The following is a 20,140-nucleotide window of genomic DNA, read 5'->3' as shown; positions in this document are numbered from 1 at the left end:
TCAATAAGCTGCTGCTTTCGCGCAGTACCGTTGTAACTTGAAAGCCTAACTGAAAGCCAGTGACTTTTCACAGCTGAGGAGTAGTGTGATTTTATTTTACATTGCGTTAGGAAGACCTGCATAGCTCAGTGAGACAGCATTTCCCTAATGATCAACACACGATGCTACAAAACCATGCATGGGAAAAATATTCATTCAAAACGTAAGATAACCCAATGAACTTTAACGGAAGAGTACGAAAACTTCATTATTATGGTCTCAAATCTCATGATGCATATTTTCTTCAAGAAACTACCACTTTTCAAACTTTGGTAGAGTACCAAAAAGGAATATCTACAACTACCTGAAAAAGCTATTAATATACTCCTCCCGGGTGCCTGCGTGGCTCAGTCGGTTAAGCATCCAACTTTTGATTTTGGCTCAGGTCATAATCTCACCATTCGTGAGATCAAGCCCCACGTTGGGCTCTACGCTGACGCCTGGAGCCTGCTTGGGATTCTCTCCGTCTGCCCCTCCCTTGCTCTCTCTCTCAAAATAAATAAATAAACTTTATATATATATTCCTCCCATTTCCAGATACATATATGTGTGAGGCTGAGTTTTCTCCATATTTCCTAATCAAAACAATGTTTCAGAATATATTGAATACAGAAGTATGAGAATCCAGCTGCTTCTAATAAGGCAGACATTAAAGAGATTGCAAAAATGCATAACGGTGTCATTTTCACAAGAAATTTATTTTTTTATTTTAGAAAATGGTTACTTTCATTAAAATGTGTTATGTTAACATATACTGGGTTTGTTATTGTTATTTTAAATAAGCTCATAAATCAGTATTTAGAAATTTTTCTCTACTTTTGTTCCTACCATGATAATATCAGTTGAGAAAACCCACACAAACACCAGCTCTCTGGAGTCCCCAAGCATTCTTTTTTTTTTTTTTAATTAATTAATTTTATTTTTTTACATTTATTTATTTTTGAGAGACAGAGCATGAGCAGGGGAGGGGCAGAGAGAGAAGGAGACACAGAATCAGAAGCAGGCTCCAGGCTCCGAGCTGTCAGCCCAGAGCCCGATTGCGGGGCTCAAACCCACAAACCGTGAGATCATGACCTGAGCTGAAGTCGGATGCTCAACCAACTGATCCACCCTGGCGCCCCATGGAGTCCTCAAGCATTCTTAAGACTAAATGACCCCCAGGACCAAAATGTTTGCGAATCACTGACTTACACCACAAATAAAGATTTCCATTTTCAAATTTTGAAATTGCTGATAGTCTCATGAGGTTGATATCCAAAACTTATAAGGAACTCCTACAACTCAAGAGCAAAACACAAACAGTCCCATCAAAAAAACGAAGAGAGGACCTGAATAGTCATGTTTCCAAAGAACACATACAAACGGCCGACAGAGGCTCAACATCAGTAATCATTGGGAGAAATACAAATCAAAACCACACTGAGATATCACTTGACACGAGTTAGAAGGGCTACTATCAAAAAGACAAGAGATGGGGCGCCGGGGTGGCTCATTTGGTTAAGCATCCAGCTCTTGATTTTGGCCCAGGTCATGATCTCACAATCAGGAGATTGAGCCCCACACTGGGCTCAGCAGGGGGTGTGGAACCTGCTTGGGATTTACTCCCTCTCTCTGCCCCTTCCTGGCTCATGCTCTCTCTCTCTCTCTCTCTCAAATAAACTTAAAAAATAAATAAAGTGACAACGGATAACAAGTGTTGGGGAGGATGTGGAGGAAAGAGAACCCTCGTGGACTGTTGGTGGGCGTGTAAGTTGGGAGGTTCCTCAAAAAATGAAATATAGAACTACCATGTGACCCAACAATTCCGCTGCTGGGTGTATATCCAAAGGAAATGAAATCAGGGTTTCAAAGAGAGATCTGAGCTTCTATGGTCACCACAGCATCATTCACAATAGCCAAGGTACAGAAACAGCTTAAGTACTTAAGTTTCCCTGGATGGATGAACGGATAAACAAGATGTTTCTCTATGGACATATAATATAAAAAAAATAATAATAATATACACACACACACGTACCCATATATCCACATGGATATATGATATATATATATATACACGCACAATGGAATATTCGGCCATGAGAAAGAAGGAAATCCTGCCATTCGTGACCACATGGATGGACCTTGAGGTCATCATATTAAGGACAATATGTCAGATAGAGAAAAACAAATACTGTATGATCTCACGTGTGGAATCTAAAAACGTCAAACTAGAAACAGGAGAGTGGTGGTTCCCAGGGGTGAGGGGGTGCAGAAAATGGGGAGATGTTGGTCAAAGGGTACACACTTACAGTTAAAAGATGAAAAAGTTCTGGGGATCTAACGTACCGCATGGTGAGTGTAGTTAACACTGCATTACATATTTGAAAGATATAAGAGAGTCGATCTTGAGTGTTCTCATCACAAGAACAACAACAAAAAGTAATTATGTGAAGTGACTGAGGTGTTAACTACCATTACCGGGGTAATCACTTCACAATATTATGGGGTATTCACTTCACATAAGTGGGGTAATCACTTCACATAATATTACTTCACTTCACTCCTACAACGTTATATACATCAATTACATCTCCATAAAGCTGAAAAAAAAAAAATACACTATAAAGCAACCGGACTGTAGAGTCTATAGAGACAGAAAAGCAGATATATCTCCATTATTTTAATGACAACGCTCTTACATAAAAAATCGGTATAAATTATAAATCACAAAAGCTAAGAGCAGTCACTCATACAGATACGTGCACCTGTTTAGGAAGGTAAGAGTAGTATCTAATTACCATTTATCATGTCCAAATGCCTATTTCCAAGTACATACAGCGTAAAGGTGAGGAAAAACTCAGAGGGGCAAACGTTCATAGGAGGATTCATTGATTCATCAGTTATTGATAATCACTGATCACAAAGCAACACACATTTGCAATCTTGAGAAAGAAGTGATCTGGGGCACCGGGCTGAGTCCCAGTGGAGCCCGCGACTCTCGATGTTGAGACTGTAAGTTCGAGCTCCAGGTTGGGGGTAGAAATTAGTTTAAAAAAACAAAAGGAAGAAGAAGTCATCTGCCAAAGACTTGAAATATCGCATGATAATAAAAGAAGCAAACCACATTGGTAAACTGGGGAAGGAGAGGGATGGTCAAAGAGGGAACAGAAGGGTAACGACTCGCAAAGGAAACAATTTTAATAACGTTTATTCTTTTTTTTTTTTTAATTTTTTTTTTCAACGTTTATTTATTTTTGGGACAGAGAGAGACAGAGCATGAGCGGGGGAGGGGCAGAGAGAGAGGGAGACACAGAATCGGAAACAGGCTCCAGGCTCTGAGCCATCAGCCCAGAGCCCGACGCGGGGCTCGAACTCACGGACCGCGAGATCGTGACCTGGCTGAAGTCGGACGCTTAACTGACTGCGCCACCCAGGCGCCCCAATAACGTTTATTCTTTACCCACGTGCTTTTATAATTCTCTCCCAACCCATAACGTAATGGATTTTGTCTTGAAGCAGGCCCCCCCGCCCCCACCGCCAGGGTTTGACCCATTTCTACATTGACTTAGGGGAAGGCAGCAGAGACCGGGAGATGCGTGGGGTCTCCTCCAGGAGAGTCACGACCGAGTTCCTACAAGTCCTCCACATACAACCACAATCCTAGCGACTATTTTTCCACGAGGCTTGACTGCCGAAGGAAAGCTTCTCCATCCAGGGCAAAGATCTGGTTTCCCGGCAGTTCCAGCAGAAAGACAATTGCCCCAGAACATACATCCTCTACTTGAGATACATGTACGTTTTGGCTTCTAAGAACTTCCACCTGACCCCCTCTTGGTTGGTGAAGATAATGACGGAGCTGAAAACGGCAAAACTTAACAGCTTTTAGCTCTTAACCCTATCACTGTCCCAAATGTTTTCCCAGGGAGTCCGTTTCATGAGCCAAGGTTTTATTACAGGTAGAATGAACACATAAGGAAACACAAAAATCTTCAATGTACCATTCCACGAGCGTTGACAAATGCATACCAAACCTCCGTGAAAAGGGTGCTTACTTTCACTCCAGAAAATTCCGCCTGGCTCCTTCCTTCCCAGCCCCAAATCGCTACCCTCTCCTGCTTAGAGGTGGTCACCGTTTGATTGTCCCACTGCACTGAATTTTGACACGGATCTGGGGGTTGGAGCAGGAGGAGGCAAATTTCTGAGATCCGTCATTCGTTAAATGAGTTGTGGACTCGTCCGAAGGGGCTCTGCCCGGTCTTGAACTGGATGCCTAATTCTCACAAGGGGGGCTTTTGATTAAGGCCTGAGATCCACTTCCCCCAAAGTTGCTTCTGTTTTCATGGACATAACGCTGCTATATCCAGAGGTCAGTGCTTGGGGGCCAGGGAGGAGAAAATACAGCCAGGTAAAGGAATCAAGTCTCAAAGTGTAAAATCTAGCTCTTCCTTGGAACTCATCATTTTTATGTCTCTCTTTCCTATCAAGAGGCTTCAGACTGGGGATCGAAATTCTAAGCATATCCCCAACCCGGACAGGCTATGACTTTGGATAAATTACTCCCCATCTCTGAACTTCTTCCAGACATAAAGTGAGTATCGCCGTATTGATTGCCACGATAACGGGCAGTGTAAATCTTGCAGCCACAGTACTTGGGATGATGGCTTGTTTATGGGAGTCCAGCCTTCCTCAGCTTCAAGGAAAGAACAAGGTGACCAAGAGAAAGCTCAATGACAAAATTAGCCATCAACTGAAGGGGGAGGGATGGCGTTCAGGAGAATGTTCAGGAAGGATCCATTTGGTCCGTACAATAAAAGAACTACAAATGGGAAGGATTCCCAAACAGTACTCTGTTCGCAAAGAACCCGGCACCGGAACATCGAGGGGGCTGCCTTCTGCGGTGGGAGCTCGGCTGGGCCATGCGTTCTCACAGAACCCAGTTCTCCCTGTTGGACTCTCTATCCCCTGCGTGGCTTTTGCTTTCATCCCTTCTCTGCCGTAGTCCTCTCCTGCCCCCCACCCCCCCCTCGAGAATTCAAGCAGAACCTGGGCGTGAATATCCAAAACAATGACAAAGTCAGGTAAGCAAGCCCTCAGGTCTAGGAACCCTTTCTCTCCTCTCGGGCCATGTCTATTTCCCCGTGAACCCTGGGTCGGGAGGCAAGTTCACTGGTGAATGCACGTTCTGTGCACCTGGTGCCCCCCAGGACTCTGCAAACCCGTGGGCTCTCAGAGAGAAAGCCTCGTTCCCCGGTGAATGAGGAGACCGAGTTACAGCAGTGCTACTCAAGGGTGCGCCCCTCACAGCACCAGCCTCGCCTACGGACCTGCCTGAAACGCAAGCTCTCCGGGCCCCATCTCGGACCTCCTCGCTTCCAATAAGCCCTGGGCTGAGCCCTGCAGCCCGCAGCCTAACAGATCGCTTTTCTGATTCTGCTGAACGTCCAACTTTGAGAAGCACCGGATGAGAACACTGCTTCTCAGACTTTGGTGCGCCCACGAGTCTCCCGCGAATCCTGACCTGCGCCCCGAAGAACATGCCGTTTCCTCGAGTTCCAAGTTCAGGCTCGTTGCCCACGGAGGCACAGAGGAGGAGCCGCAGTCGAACTTGCAGCGGGATTCCCGGCTCTACGGACTAACACGCTCAGGCCGGTGTAACCTGACTTGACTTCTTGTCCTCACCGGCGCGCGAACCAACGGCGCCAGAATTGGCGTCCTGCTTTCCTTCGAGAAAGGCCTTTGTCCGTCACGGGGATAAGGGTGCCTTGTTCTAGCCATCTCAGCTGAGCCTCTAGCCTTTTTCTAGCCCACGTTGGATTTTCCTTGGCAACCCCAAGCCCCACGCTTCGCAAAGCAGATACATCAAATAAGAAAAACCTGTTACTGTGACCACTCCTCCCCCCGCCCCCCCTTGAAACATTAGTCACTGCTTCCCTTGAATGTTCTCTGTGCTCTTATGGCTGCCCGATGGCTTGTGTCTACTGAACATTCTGGGAGGCGACAGAGGAGAGAGATCCTTCATTTGGGGTAGATTTTCTAGGCGAAAACATCGCCAATCCAGTGGGCTAGCCTGCTGGGGAGGGCATCAGCTGAAAGCCATTAGGAGGCAACACTCCCAACAGCCGGGAGTGGGGGGGTGGGGTGGTCAACCTCCCATTCCTGAGAAGGGGTCCAGAGAACCTGTGGGTCTCCTGTGTGGTAGCGATCAATCATATTGCCCACCTGTATCTCTTCGTTTGACTTTGACCTTCTTTAGGTCTGTTTGACACCAGGAGGCTAGCGTGTCCGTCTCTTTGGTTGTGAATGCATACCTCGCACGGTATCGAGTATGGGGAAGAGCCAGGCATTTTTGTTGAGTACATTTTCAAACTTTGGAAAAATATCCTCTAAGTTCTATCATTAGATGCAGCCTTCACCTCCCAATTTGTTTTCTCTCAGCCGCCAGAACATTCTGTTTCGTTTCTAAGATGTCGTATAATTGAAAGCACTTAAAAGCTTGTCTGTTATTTCAAGCAATGTTTCCGAAACCATAGCATTAATCTTGATTAATTTTTCTCACTGGCTCTGCGCTTAGAACGGCCTCGTCCGACAGAACCCGTGGCTATGATGAAAATGTTCTAGAGTACACCGTCCAGTGTGTGCCTTGGTCTGGCGGGATCTGGCATCACGGTCGGGTGCCCCGGAACCAAGAGCACGGTCCTTGGTTTAATAGACCGAGTAGGAATGCAGGATCCGTTTAATCAGGAGCTTGACTGATGTGATTCCTCATGAGGAAAGTCAGACGCTCGTTGTCTATGCGTAGGGCAGTTTTCTCTGACTACACTGCCTATCCATTCTAGAAATTCACTAGGTCAGCAGTTTCCTCGACAGTGGACTGACTGGGGATTGCTGTGGCCTCGTTCAGTTCTCTATGGTCTCTAGGTTGGGATATTTCCCTAACGAGGCCTCCGAGTAGCCGGAGTTTGCTTCTGGTATCCGAATTGAAGCAAAATAAATCCAATGACATGCTCCCCTCCACCCTATCTGACTTTCTGGCTCAAGGACATTTTAATTCGTTTGACCTTTATTTTTATCTCCATTTCCAAAGTTAGAAGTTTGATCCTAGGACTGTTTGGTGATGAAGAGAAAAATCTTTCCTCCCTCTCAAGCTGTATTCGAACAAGATTGTCCAGTTGATTGGAATGGCCTTTCCATGAAAAGAATAATAAGGCAAAGACGTGGCAACCGGTGAATTATCTCCAATATTCAAAAAGCAGATTTCAAACTCCAAAGCCTTGAGTTGGTTATGAATTCTGAGCAATATAGTCTAGTCTTGGCAATGAGTGTATTTTAATAGCGTTAATATGGAAAAAAGCCGTTAGGTTTGCATCTAAGAAATGTTTGCAAAAATTCACATCAGGTCAGCAATTTGCTCGACTGGGTTTTGCTGTGTGCTACTTCCATTTGTTATGGTATTTTCGATTATACAATCTTTCCCCTACAGAAAGAGGAATAATGCCGTGAGTTGAATGTGTCAGATAAATGGATGGGGGTCTTTCTCTTGATATGAACGCTTAATGCAAAATTCTTTCCAGGAGGCATCCTTGGTAGTCCCTGAATTGGGTTATTGAAAGTTTTTTTTTTTTTTTTAAATCAGTTTTAGCGCTCTGTATTTAACTATGATCTAGAGCCTTCTCCCCATTATTTGAGGGCCAGCAATTCTGATAACAGCAGCGTGTTATTCCACTACCGGAGTAGCGATAAGTAGCTAGTCGCTGTTCTGAAAGGAGCAGCCAGTTTTCATTCAAGAAGCCTCTGACTTTTCCATATGAGTTAAACAGAACAGCATGTGAATTTCAACACTCTGTTCCCTGTGGAATGGATGCAAAAATGTCACTCCTCATTTGAAATCTCCCCACATTGTCTCTCGGCGGTTCGGAATCCGAAGGCAAGTTCTGCTCGTGATGTCTGTTCGCTTCATTTTTGAGAGAACTTCTAATTGTTGGAAATGTGTTCAATCCGTGTGATGGGGAATTGCTATTATGGTCACAGAAGCTAGTTCTGAACCCCAGAGTGGGAGAAATAGGTATTTATGATTTTGAAAGCTCAGGTCGATGTCTCATGTCGGCTTGCTACGTGAAACCGTGGGAAAAGAACTTGGGGAAAATGTGAAAAATGTATGCTTTTGTGCTTCTGGTGCATTTCAATACCAGATTTTGGTGTGATATACAGCGATGGTTGCCATAACAACAGAGCAATCCAGCGGCTGCGATTATGCATATATGGAGACAGCAGCCAGGGAGAGCTGCTCTCTGGTCAGAAGTGACTGGCTTGTTCACTGCCATCTAGCTCTTTCACCTTGTACATCGAATGTCTAGATGTGGGCTCTTAAAACTGCTGGTCATCTACCTAAACGTTAGGGTCTCTTTCTCTTGATCATTCCCAGGATATTAGAGCAGAAGAGGGTGATAAAGTGGGTGTCAGATCCCCTTGTCTCAATGGCTTAAGCAATCGATATCATTGGGGCGCCCGGGTGGCTCAGTCGGTTAAGTATCCCACTTGGGCTCAGGGCATGATGTCACGGTTCGTGAGCTCGAGTCCCGCGTCGGGCTCTGTGCTGCCAGCTCGGAGCCTGGAGCCTGCTTCCGATTCTGTGTCTCCCTCTCCCTCTCTGCTCCTCCCCTGCTCACACCTGGCTCTTTCTCAGAAACAAATAAGGATTAAAAAAAATTTTTTTTAATTAAAAAAAATCGATATCATTGATGAGATGGAGTGGAAGCTATAATATAATTAAGGAAAAGAGGAACCTATGTAATTTTGGAGTAAATAGTGTGCTGGTGGATACTCATCTAAATGATGACAGAATTGCTTTGGAATGAAATATCACACACATGGCCCGGCCAAAGAAATGTTACTCTACCTTTCCTCAAAATGGCTGATGGCATTTAGTGTGTCGGCCCATCAGAGTGAAAAGTCAGCTTATTTATTATTCTCAACGATTAGTAACAAAAAGATGTATTCACCACTAGCTTATGGTGGGCATGGAGTCAAACCTAAAAAATGGTGCCATCGTTTCCCTGAGAGCTGTTCAAACCAATGGTTTTGAGAAAGACAGTGGAGAGCTTTTCCTAGTGAAGTTACTAACTTTTCCAAACTAGTGGAGAAAACGCTGCCTTCCACACACAGGCAAATGGTTAGACATTTTTGGCACAACTCAGGGGCTCTCACTTGAAGGCTGGAAAGAAGAAAAGAAACGAGCTGGTGGTGAAAACCCACCTCTGTAATAAGAAAAGCAAGCACTCGTGAGTAACAACCCGTTGCAGGTACTTTCACGTTATTTCTCAACCTCGTAACAACGTGAAGTAAATGTGATTCTCGATTTCATAAATCAAGGGTGTGTGATATGAAGCAACGTCCTCAGGGTCACAAACGTTTGGCTCCTTTTCTTTCGTTCCATGTTTGTGGAATTCAATTATAAGCTGCCCGAAGGCAGATTCTGGGTGTGTTTTCCTCGCCACACGGGACCGACCATGCAGTTCAGACCCTACTTATGGGAGGCACGGCGTGGTCTGGATATAAAAGCTTTCAAGGCAGTTTTCCGGCAGTAAAGTCATGTGATAAGCTGTGTTATTCATCTGTTGCTGCTAACAAATTACTCCAAAACAGTGGCTCAAAGCAATCAGCATTTATCACCCTCACAGATCCTGTGGAATAGGAAGCCGAGAGCACCTTCCCCGGGGGAGTCAGACTCAGGGTGTCTTGAGGTTTTGTAGTTAGGACATCAGTGAGGCTGCAGTCACCTGAAGGCTCGACCGAGGCTGGTGGATGTGCTTCCAAGATGGCGTGTGCGTGCGTCTGTGGGCAGGAGGCCTCTGTGCCTTGCCACACGGGCCTCTCCACAGGGCTACTGGAGTGCTCCCACTGAACATGGCGGCTGGCTTCCCTGAGAATGAGCCATCAAAGAAAGCAAGCGAGGAGAGGCCACACTTTTATCTCCTAGTCTTGGAGGTCACCTCCCATTACTTTAGGGGAGAGGAATTTGACTCAACCTCTTAAGGAAGCAATCTCAGAGAATGTGCAGACATATCTTCGAGCCCCCACATAAGCAGACTTTGGGTTTCAGAAAACACTGGTCTGGAAGTCCAAGAACGTAAAAAACACAATCCAATTTATCTAATGGAGCTAAAAATATGCCCACAGTCAACCTGTCTACACTAAATGTGATGAAGGTCAGGAAAGTTTGCATTTGTCAAAGATCTGGAGTCCCGGACATAATACGGTATGTCTGAATAATATCAAGGTGACTTTTTAAATAATGTATCTCTAAAATATAATTACAGGAGTGTAGCATTTTTCTAAAAGGGTCAGGCTCACAGTCCGTACCATTATTCATGAGGACTCAAGAGAAAGCAAATAATTAAAACAGAAAAATAATGTAAAGATAACCTATTAATATTTATAGGTATCTCCCCTAGCATGTACCAGGAGCAATTTCGTTACGACCCGAAACATCATCTCCTTGCGTTCTTAAGCTTATAGCACCCCCAACCTCTGCTGTGTATTTTTCCAATCATGGAAAACATCTCACTTAACCTTTGAAAGGGTCCAAAGGCAGATGTGAAAGGGAAGGAACTGGATATTTGAAAAACTGAACAATGACACTGAAGGCGAAAGGCAGAGGTTACAAATTACCCCCAAACACAAAACAAAGAATTAATGGCTGGGATCAGATGCTCACATACTGGCTCAAACCCTAGATCTCTTTTTGTTTTTAACAACGTTTTTCAAACTGTTATTAGAGAAAAACACATTTTATTATAGAACACTGGGAAACAGGGAAAACTACAAAGAAGAAAACAATCGCCACCCAGAATCAATTTACTGATTGGTGTGTTTCCTTCACATCTTTGCCTCGTACTTTAGTACGTGTTTTTTTCTTAAATGTATTTGCCAGGCACTGTTCCAAGTGCTATAATCCTTACAATTCTAGGAGGTAGACGTTTTTGTTTTTTGTTACGTTTTAAAAATAGGAGAATCAAGTCACAGACATAAATGGTCACTGTCTTGAATGCTCCCCGCTCCCCTGTGCCACGTGACCTAGCACTGCAATAAAGTAGGCTGAGCCTGCGTCCCTGCCCCCTGAGTCTGGGCTTGGCCAGCGGAAAGCTTGCAATCTTGACTGGGGCTTTAAAGCTTTAAGGGCACGTGCGGGGCTGGGCTTGACCTCTTAGGCTCCTGTGATTCACCAGGAGAAAAATACGCCTCAAGTAGCTGCTGCTTCGGGGAAAATGGAAAAACAGGGAGATGTAAAATCGTCCTGCCGGCCGGAGCCAAGCCCTCCTAATCCCAGTTGAGGACAACCAAGCTGTGGCTGACCCAAAGACCAGTGCCTGAAAAAACAGACCTTTGTTGTTGTCAGCTCCTGAGAATCGGGGGGTTATTTGATGTGTAGCAATAACTAACGAACACTATCAGATACCACAAAGGTCTTTAACCTGCAGACCATGAATATAGTCAGCCATGGATTGTATTTTCCTTGGGCGATCTTCACGGATATTACACCAAGCTTTTTATAAGAACTGTACCATGACTAGTTACTAGTCTTCATTGTGGTATTTATAAGCAAAGTGAATCAAATCGAAAAACTCGATTTTGCATGGTTGAAGGCAATAACAAAACCAATCGCTTATGTCAAATCGCGAAATATGTACAGGCGAGAGGGGAAATGTTAATCCAGTTATATGCAAGTTTCAAGTCGACAGCAGGTGGCTTGGGAACAAGAATAACTCACCTTCAGGCGTACCTTTTGCCTACAGCCTGCCTAGCTTAGGATTTCGGATAAAAACCAGTAGAAAAACTGAAACCAGTTCTAGCTGATGTTAAAGTAGGACAGAAAAAAAAAAAAACAGTGAGAAAGGAAGCGAAAAGAGGATGAGGAAGAGAGAAAGGAAACAGGTTTTTTTTTTTTAATTGTTTAATGTTTATTTATTTTTGAGAGGGAGAGAGAGAGTGAGCGAGTGAGCGCTGGGGAGGGGCAGAGACAGAGGGAGACACAGAACCCGAAGCAGACTTCAGGCTCTGAGCTGTCGGCACGGAGCCTATTGTGGGGGCTCGAACCCACCAACCGTGAGATCATGACCTGGGCCAAAGCCAGACGCTTAACCAACTGAGCCACCCAGGTGCCCCAGGAAACAGGGTTTTATCAAGGCCTTGTTGTTGAACCGTTAACGCTAGGGTTTTATCCTTTGGCTAGGACGGAAGTTGACTTCAATCAGATTTAGTTATCCTCATTTCCAAAGCATTTTTCATGTTTTTAACATTTTCTGCATCTTTTATGGTATTTCAAAATGGATCTGATGTGAAACCCCACTGTTTTCTCAGCAGTAACTGAAAACATTCTGACTCCATAGCATTGAAATTATTTTTAGAGTGCTGGAAAGTCCCCCAGCACAACAGAGATAACGATAATCATAATATTTGCAAAAGGAAGTGTTTGGTTGGGATGTGTGTAAGAGAAAGACACACACACACACACACACACACACACACGGACCAGAAAGAATTCACTAAGAACCAGAAGGACACAGATTTATTTTTGTCCCAGTATGAATCTACACAAAGAGTCTTTATTCTTTCAGTGGATCTTCTAATGCCAGTAGAGTCTGTATTAAGATTTTTCGGGCCACTGATGAAAGATACAGGAATGATTAATAAATCCAGATTCCTCTCATAAAGCTTTGTAGATGAGATTTAAAAAGAAAACGTTAATCTTATTCAAAAGGGCGAGCATTGTTATTCAAAAGAATAAAGCCTCTTAAGCAACTTTCTGGTGACTTTTATCATTGTGGCAGGGCAGAAATAATTTTATTTCCTTTACAGTCTCCGATGTTTCTGGCAAAGTATTAGCGGTATTGAAATCATCGAATAAAAATTTCTTTGTCAACTTGAAAGTAAAATTCGTGCTTCTTTCGGGAAAAATAACTCCTGAAACTTGTTTCTGTTTATAATAGATTGCTTCAAACTATGGTTCTAACATAGCTGTTTCCACCAGAAATGTTGGAACAATGAGTGAAAGAGATATGGCGTGTATGAGTGCGTATGAAAATGTACGCATCTGCAAAAACACAGGTGGCTTCAACACTAGAGAAAAGAGAAGGTTCTAGTAGAACGCATCATCCAGTTACCTACTTTTACTCCCTGAAGTAGACGGACCAGGAAGCTAATTAAAGGCTCCACAGCAAACCTGGGTTCCTTCCAAGGCAATGTCTTCACACGGTCATGTTTTTGTAAAACTTGCAAAGGCAATACATTTCACCCACAGTTAAATCTCTTGTCTCTTTCCATCACAGCTCCCCTTCCTTACATGGGGCGGTGCTGGCGACAGCCATGACATTTTTGAAATCTAAGGTGAAATCGAACTAGGCTGCGTGGGTTTGGTGGGATATATTTGTATTTTAGTCTTAAGTTATTACCAGCCGTCCTGGTGTAGGGATGGCTTTCAGGAATACTTCTATCTTCTCCTGGGGTGACTCACCCAGAATCATGACATTTAGGGCCAGAGACAAAAAAAAAAAAAAAAAAAAAACAACAACTAAAAAAAAAAACATTAATGTGTGCTGTCATGCCTAGAAGCACCAGAAGTAGGGGGTAGTGGAGGAGACAGAAAGTTTGAAATACAGAAAGCCAGAAGCTGGGCTGTGGAAAATCTTCCCATCATGAAATTAGTAGAATTATAGGTAGAAAGATTTAGTTCTCGACAACCTCAAGTCAAAATGGAAGTTCTCTCCCATCAGGAAGAGACCATGATAGCTCAGCGTATGCAATTATAAACTTACTATATGGTGAAATTACATATGTGTGTATATGAAATACATTTCATATGATATTTATTTTCAAATACATGAGAACTATTTTCATATGATATGGATTTCACCACATAGGATATATATTTCATATATCATTTTACTATATGTAAAAGATACATATTACATCAATAGGAAGATGTATCATGTGTGTGATATATATTTGAAATCAACAGAAGTGATAGTGATACGGAGAAAGGAATTACCATTGAAGGATTCCTTTGGATCACAACAAAATCAATTTCCTTTGGATCACAATAAAATCCTTTCCTGAAAAGGAAGAAATAAATTTTGAATAGAAGTAATGAATAGGCACTTGGGTTGTTTGCTAATCCAGCTAATGAAAAGAAGTGAATCGTATAAGCACAGATGAAGAAAATGAAATTTCTTGCCAATCCGATACAAAATCCTAACACCGACCATGATTAACACAGAAGCGGTATACCGCTAAGCAAGGACATTAATGCCAAATCGTTCAACGAGGGTCATCAGTTCAAAGAATGTGTAAGATCAGTTTCTGTACAAGGAAACTTGAAATGCCCTGAAATCTGAGAGCTCGTACATGCAAGAAATTGGATAGGTTTTCCACGTTTGGGAACAGACTCTAAAAATGTATGCGACGTTTTTGGCAGTGAATGTCATGTCAACTTGAAAATGAATTGGGAAGCTGAAAATCAATTTCTCAACTATCAAGAGTTTTAAAAAATTAACCAAGCGTGCTAGACAGAGGAAAGACTTTCAATTTCTGTGACAGAAAACATGACAAAAGCATTGTCATTTGAACAACTGGTCACAGGAAATGCAGTTTAAAAATGCAGGAAAAAATGTTGTAGAGGTGCGCCAGGGAGTTAACCAACATATGCTATTTTTCCAGATTTTGTGATGCTTTTGGAATTTGCGAGCTTTTATTCTATTTGTAATTTGTTGCAATCTTTTTTTTTTTCTCATTCCAAATCTGTATTTGAATTTTTACAACTAATTTTGAACTCGGAATGTCATGTTCCTTTTTCTAACAAGGGGCCCTCAACGGGCGCCTGGGTGGCTCATTCGGTGAAGTGTCCGACTGCGGCTCAGGGCCGCGAGTTCGAGCCCCACGTCGGGCTCTGTGCTGACAGCTCGGAGCCCGGAGCCTGCTTCGGATTCTGTGTCTCCCTGTGTCTCTCTGCCCCTCCCCTGATTGCATTCTGTTTCTCTCTCTCTCAAAAACAAATACACATTAAAAAATTTTAAAAAGGGGGGGCCCTCAAAATCACATGTTAGGCCCACAAAATCTGGGTCCACTCCTACCTGCCCAACAGGCACGAGTGCATACATATGTGTGCTCGCACGCACACGCAGGCTCACGTCACCATTGCTCCTTCCCCAACAAGTTTTGGCAACAAGTTTTGCCACCCACTGCAGACACTAGACCCCTAGGATATCATCTGACCCTGAGGGAGCTCGGATTCATCGAGCCCGGAGAACACCACCTAAGAAGCTATTGCCACTCTGGACAGACCACTGTGAATGAAGTTGGCTCTGACCCCGAAGATCTCTGGGGAAGCCTCCTTGTTTTCGATCCCAGGCACCTCGGGAGTTCTGAACGGTTTCTGGAGCGTCTGGGGGAGTTACGCTTGTTCAGCTCTCCAGAGCACCCTGGGGGCTACGGAATCCTCGATGGGTTCTCTAACAAGCTCTCCTTCCCAGCATCTTCTGGGCTCGTGGGGACAGCCCGAGTGCCTCGACTCCTCTGAAGAGCTGCAGGTCCCCGGCTCAGAAACCACCTCACCCTGGGGAATGAATAGCCGCTGGGTGCCCGGGGAACGTCAGCGGCGAGGAGCTTTCCAGAGGCTCTCAGGGTTTAGCGGTTGCTTTGCAACAAGCTGCCCAAGCCCCAAGTAACCCAAGGGCGGGCTTCTAGGCCGGCTGTATACACGGAACGCAACTCGAGGTAGCGAAATGGCCCTGGGAACGTTTGCTATTTTGTAAGGCACCCTGCGGTACGTGGGAGCCAGGACTCACCCTGGGAAGGAGAGAGGGCCAGCAGGGCAGTGAACGTCCCCCTGAGTGGCTTTGGCGACAGAGCAAAGTTGAAGGGACGCGCGATTCAGATCTCGGCTCTCTTTCCCCATCTACACGGGCTACGCACCTCTCGTCCCGTTTCTCCGTGTGGCCCATGAAATCCACTCAAACGTGGATACGTTGCGGTTTTGCTGAAGATGTAGGGTAACAGGGACTCACCCGATCTGCAACGTGCCGAAGTCCTTTGAAAGCGTGACTTGGGTGTGTGCTTTCCTTCAAAAGTCTTCGTCCGACCCCCACCTCCTTCTGCCCCGGCCCCAGGCAGCCTCGGTCCCCCAGCTGCCTCTCCCGTACGCAATCCGAGCCTCTCCCCACAGATGTCGCGATTGCTGGTGTTCCGTCCAGGCACCACGTATCATTACGGTTCTCCGAATGGGATCTTTACCCTCGCCAAGTCAACCTAAAACTTAATTTTTATATTCACTCCATACAGGCCCATAAAGGAAGTTTGAAAGAATTTATAGAAGGCGAAAGAAAAAAACAAAGAACCCGCATCATCATATCACTCACACTCCCCGTGGTTCACCTTGTCGCGAATCTTCCCCCAGATTGGATATCCACCAAAGTTTTGGTCTCTTTGTTTTTCGCACGTGGTTTTAACCCCTCCGTGTATACGTGTCTATGTAGCGCTTTTTAAACGTGGATCCTAAAAGTTTTCCATGTTACCACATGGGCCTCATACACATTTAGTTATTTAATGTTTTTAAACGTTTATTTTTGAGAGAGACAGAGCGTGCGTAGGGGGGAGGGGCAGAGAGAGAGGGAGACACAGAATCCGAAGCTGGCTCCAGGCTCCGAGCTGGCAGCACGGAGCCCGATGCTGGGCTTGAACCCACGAACCGCGAGATCACGGCTTGGGCCGAAGTCGGACACTTAACCGACTGAGCCACCTGGGCGCCCCACGCCTCGTACACATTTAAAGGCCCGCATGGCACACCCTTAAGTACCCAGTCCATATTGATTTACCATATTAGTTTTCCACTGCTGCTATAACAAATCAGCACAGATTGAAGAGCTGAAAACAACACAGATTTATTATGTGACCATTCTGGAGGGCAGCCATCCGACGTGGGTCTCACTGGACCAAAGCCCAGGTGTCCGTAAGGCTGCATTCCTTCTGGAGGCTCCAGAAAGAATATTTCCTTGCCCTCTGCAGCTTCTGAAAGCCACCTGCGTTCCTCAGCTGGTGGCCCTTCCTCTACCTTCGAAGCCAAAAACATTGCTTCTCTCTGTGCCTTTCTTCGGCTTCTACTTTTAAGAACCCTTACGATTGCGGGAGCATCGGGGTGGGAGGGGGGCGCTCAGTAATCTCCCTGAGTAGCAATCTTAATTCCACCTACAACCTTCATCCCACGCAGCCCCACCTCCCCCACCCCCCGGTCAGGTCAGGTGACATATTCGCAGGCCCCAGGAATTAGGACACAGACCTCAGGGTGACCATTATCTTGCCTTCCATACATAACCACTTCTTATTATTGGACTTCGAGGTTGTTCCTCACTTTGCACGAGACCGTTGAAATAAATGTCATTGTTCAGTTTGCTTTTTCCCTATTTGGTAAACCAATCTTTTCAGAGGCGCCTGGGTGGCTCAGTCGGTTAAGCGTCCGACTCTTGATTTCGGCTCAGGTCACGATCTCACGGTGTGTGAGTTCGAGCCCGGTGTTGGGCTCTGCGCTGACAGTGCGGAGCCTGCTTGGGATTCTCCCCCACCCCCCTCTAGAGAAATGAATAAACTTCAGGGAAAAAACCCGCAACCTTTTCTAGCTACTAATCTTTCTTCTTAAAAGGAAACATGACGGGCGTGTGAGCATACAGCTGACACCTCAAATCGCGTATGTTGTCTGGATGGCGAAGTGGAGAAGGAAAAAATCAGAAAATTAATTTTGTTACGAATCACGTTGAGAAACAACACTTTTTTGAAAAATCTTTCAAGTGTCTTTGAGAGCGAAAGCACGACTGGGGAGGGGCAGAGAGAGAAAGAGAGACAGGGAGAGAGAGAGGGAGAGAGAGAGAGAGAGATATTCCAAGCAGGCTCTGCACGGTCAGTGCAGGGGCCAACGCGGGGCTCGAACTCACGAACCGTGAGATCGCGACCTGAGCCGAAATCAAGAGTCAGTCGCTTAACCGACTGAGCCCCCCAGGCGCCCTGTGAAATTTTAATTATGGTTTCAAACTGTAATTTGCCTCCTCCCTCACTCCTGCAGCCCCCTGGCCTCCATGCCCTCTGCCATCGCACAGGCAGGCTCTTACTGAGCGGCCTTTATACCGGCTACTTCATTCCCCAGGAGTATGCCGCCCCACACATCCACCGTTTTCCTTCTTCTCCTCCAGTTTTTTGCTCAAACACCTCTGCGAACATCACCCCCGTGGACCGACCTCTATAAAATTGCACGATCGCCGTGACCGCTGGTGTTCCCAACCCCCGTCCCATTTTCTCCCCTATCACCACTAGAATATAAACTTCAAGAGAAGGGATTTCTATTTTATTTGCTGCCTTGTGCCCGGCGATTAGGATGGGGTCTAGTATGTATTATGGACTCAATAATTTTATTAAATGATCGAACTGATTTTAATGCAGTCCAAGCATGTTATTCGTTGGGTGGTGAAAAAGACTTACCAAAAGACTCTTTTTTTAGTAGAATGTTCCCCATTAAGGCATACTCTTGACACATGATTTGGACAGCGACAGGCCCCGGGAGGAAAGCAAATCAACACAAAAGAGAAAGACGTCTGTATTCAAAGAGCAAATGTCTAAGGTGAGTGTGTCGCCTTTACTCTGATTCTTTTTTTGTACATTTATTCATTTTTGAGAGATAGAGACAGAGCATGAGCGGGGAAGGGGCAGACAGAGAAGGAGACACAGAATCCGAAGCAGGCTCCAGGCTCGGAGCTGTCAGCACAGAGCCCGACGTGGGGCTCAAACCCACGAACCACGAGATCGTGACCCGAGCCAGAGTCGGATGCTCAACCGACTGAGCCACCCAGGCGCCCCGCCTTTACTCTGATTCTTAACTTTTTTTTTTAATGTTTATTTTTGAGAGAGAGGGAGAGAATACGAACGGAGGAGGAACAGAGAGAGGGGGAGACAGAGGGCCCGAAGCCGGCTCCCTGCTTGTCCGCACAGAGCCCAACGCAGGGCTCGAACTCTCGAACCGTGAGATCGTGCCCTGATGGATTCGTCTTCGTGAAGTTTCCACGAACGACTTTTGATTGTCCTTCCCACACAAGCAGTGTGGACTCAGCACCGCCCCGCTCTGCTCGGACACGCTGTGATTTTACACTCGTGTGTTTGTAACTGTTGTCTAATTGTATTCCCCTGCTCGGCAGCTGCTAGCCCCCAGCTTCCTGGCTGTTCTCTCAGCTTCCTCTTCCTTCTGCTCCTTCCACTCTGGGCCCATGTTATTTCTCTTAAAGCAAGCTTTCAAAACATCGAGACAGATAAAGATCTGAGGACCATAACTCTTGTATACTCCTTAAGGACAATCGCTTTTTTGTCTTGGATCCTGTATCCCTAACAATGAAACTGCGCCAAGAATCTATTTCAAAAGCCAAGCCAGGATATATCCCTGTGCGACTCGCGGCAGATAAACAGCTTTCAGTTTAATCCCAACAAGAATAAGCAAATGGACACCGATACTCGGTTTAGCATTTCACTAACGTAATCCCTTTCCTGTGCAGTGATACCGTTCTGTGACTTGTGTGTGTGTGTGTGTGGACTGTGGTTGTGGGTAGATACATATTTATTCTCCTGGGACATGAGGCTTTTGGTTCTGGGGGCATTCAAGGGCTTTTAGAAAATGCATGTGAATGTTCTAGCAAAAGAAATCATAGGTCATGCTTATCTTTGGTGAAAGCCACATGTGCGCTGGATGATTTCTCACTCACAAAGATAAATCGTCTCCTTCAAGTCGAGCCCACTGCCAGGGAAGTGCGGGGGGAAGTTATTCCAGGTGGTTTCAGCCCAGGCCTATCTTGTTGCACGCCCAGCTTGCGTACCAGCTGGGGTTGAGATGAGAGGAGACACAAAGGGTCAGCTTGAGGTCAATGCCAGCCCAGGACATCCGATTTGGCCCCGGGTTAATTACTGGTGGGGAGAAGTTGGCCAGTTCCAAGAGAGTTCTCAGATTAAATGTGAATCTGTACGTTGGGCAGTTTGTGTGGAGACCAGAATATGGAACTGGGAATCAGGGTCACAATTGTCCAGTTAACGGTTCTAGATG

General features: G+C 45.3%; 1 long non-coding RNA gene and 1 other non-coding gene across 2 annotated transcripts in view; both read right to left on the bottom strand.

The window, feature by feature from the left end:
* Positions 1-20,140, bottom strand: part of LOC123594604 — a 207,664-nt gene that overhangs the window by 6,317 nt on the left and 181,207 nt on the right. The gene's annotated exons all lie outside the window — the stretch shown is intronic.
* Positions 18,823-18,907, bottom strand: TRNAQ-CUG. Its single transcript has one exon. It is a non-coding gene; the product is annotated as a tRNA-Gln (tRNA).

This window comes from Leopardus geoffroyi, chromosome X (assembly GCF_018350155.1).
Source record: "Leopardus geoffroyi isolate Oge1 chromosome X, O.geoffroyi_Oge1_pat1.0, whole genome shotgun sequence".
Classification (NCBI taxonomy): domain Eukaryota; kingdom Metazoa; phylum Chordata; class Mammalia; order Carnivora; family Felidae; genus Leopardus; species Leopardus geoffroyi.
Note: the sequence above shows the minus strand (reverse complement) of the source record. Positions and strands in the feature narration are given on the sequence as shown.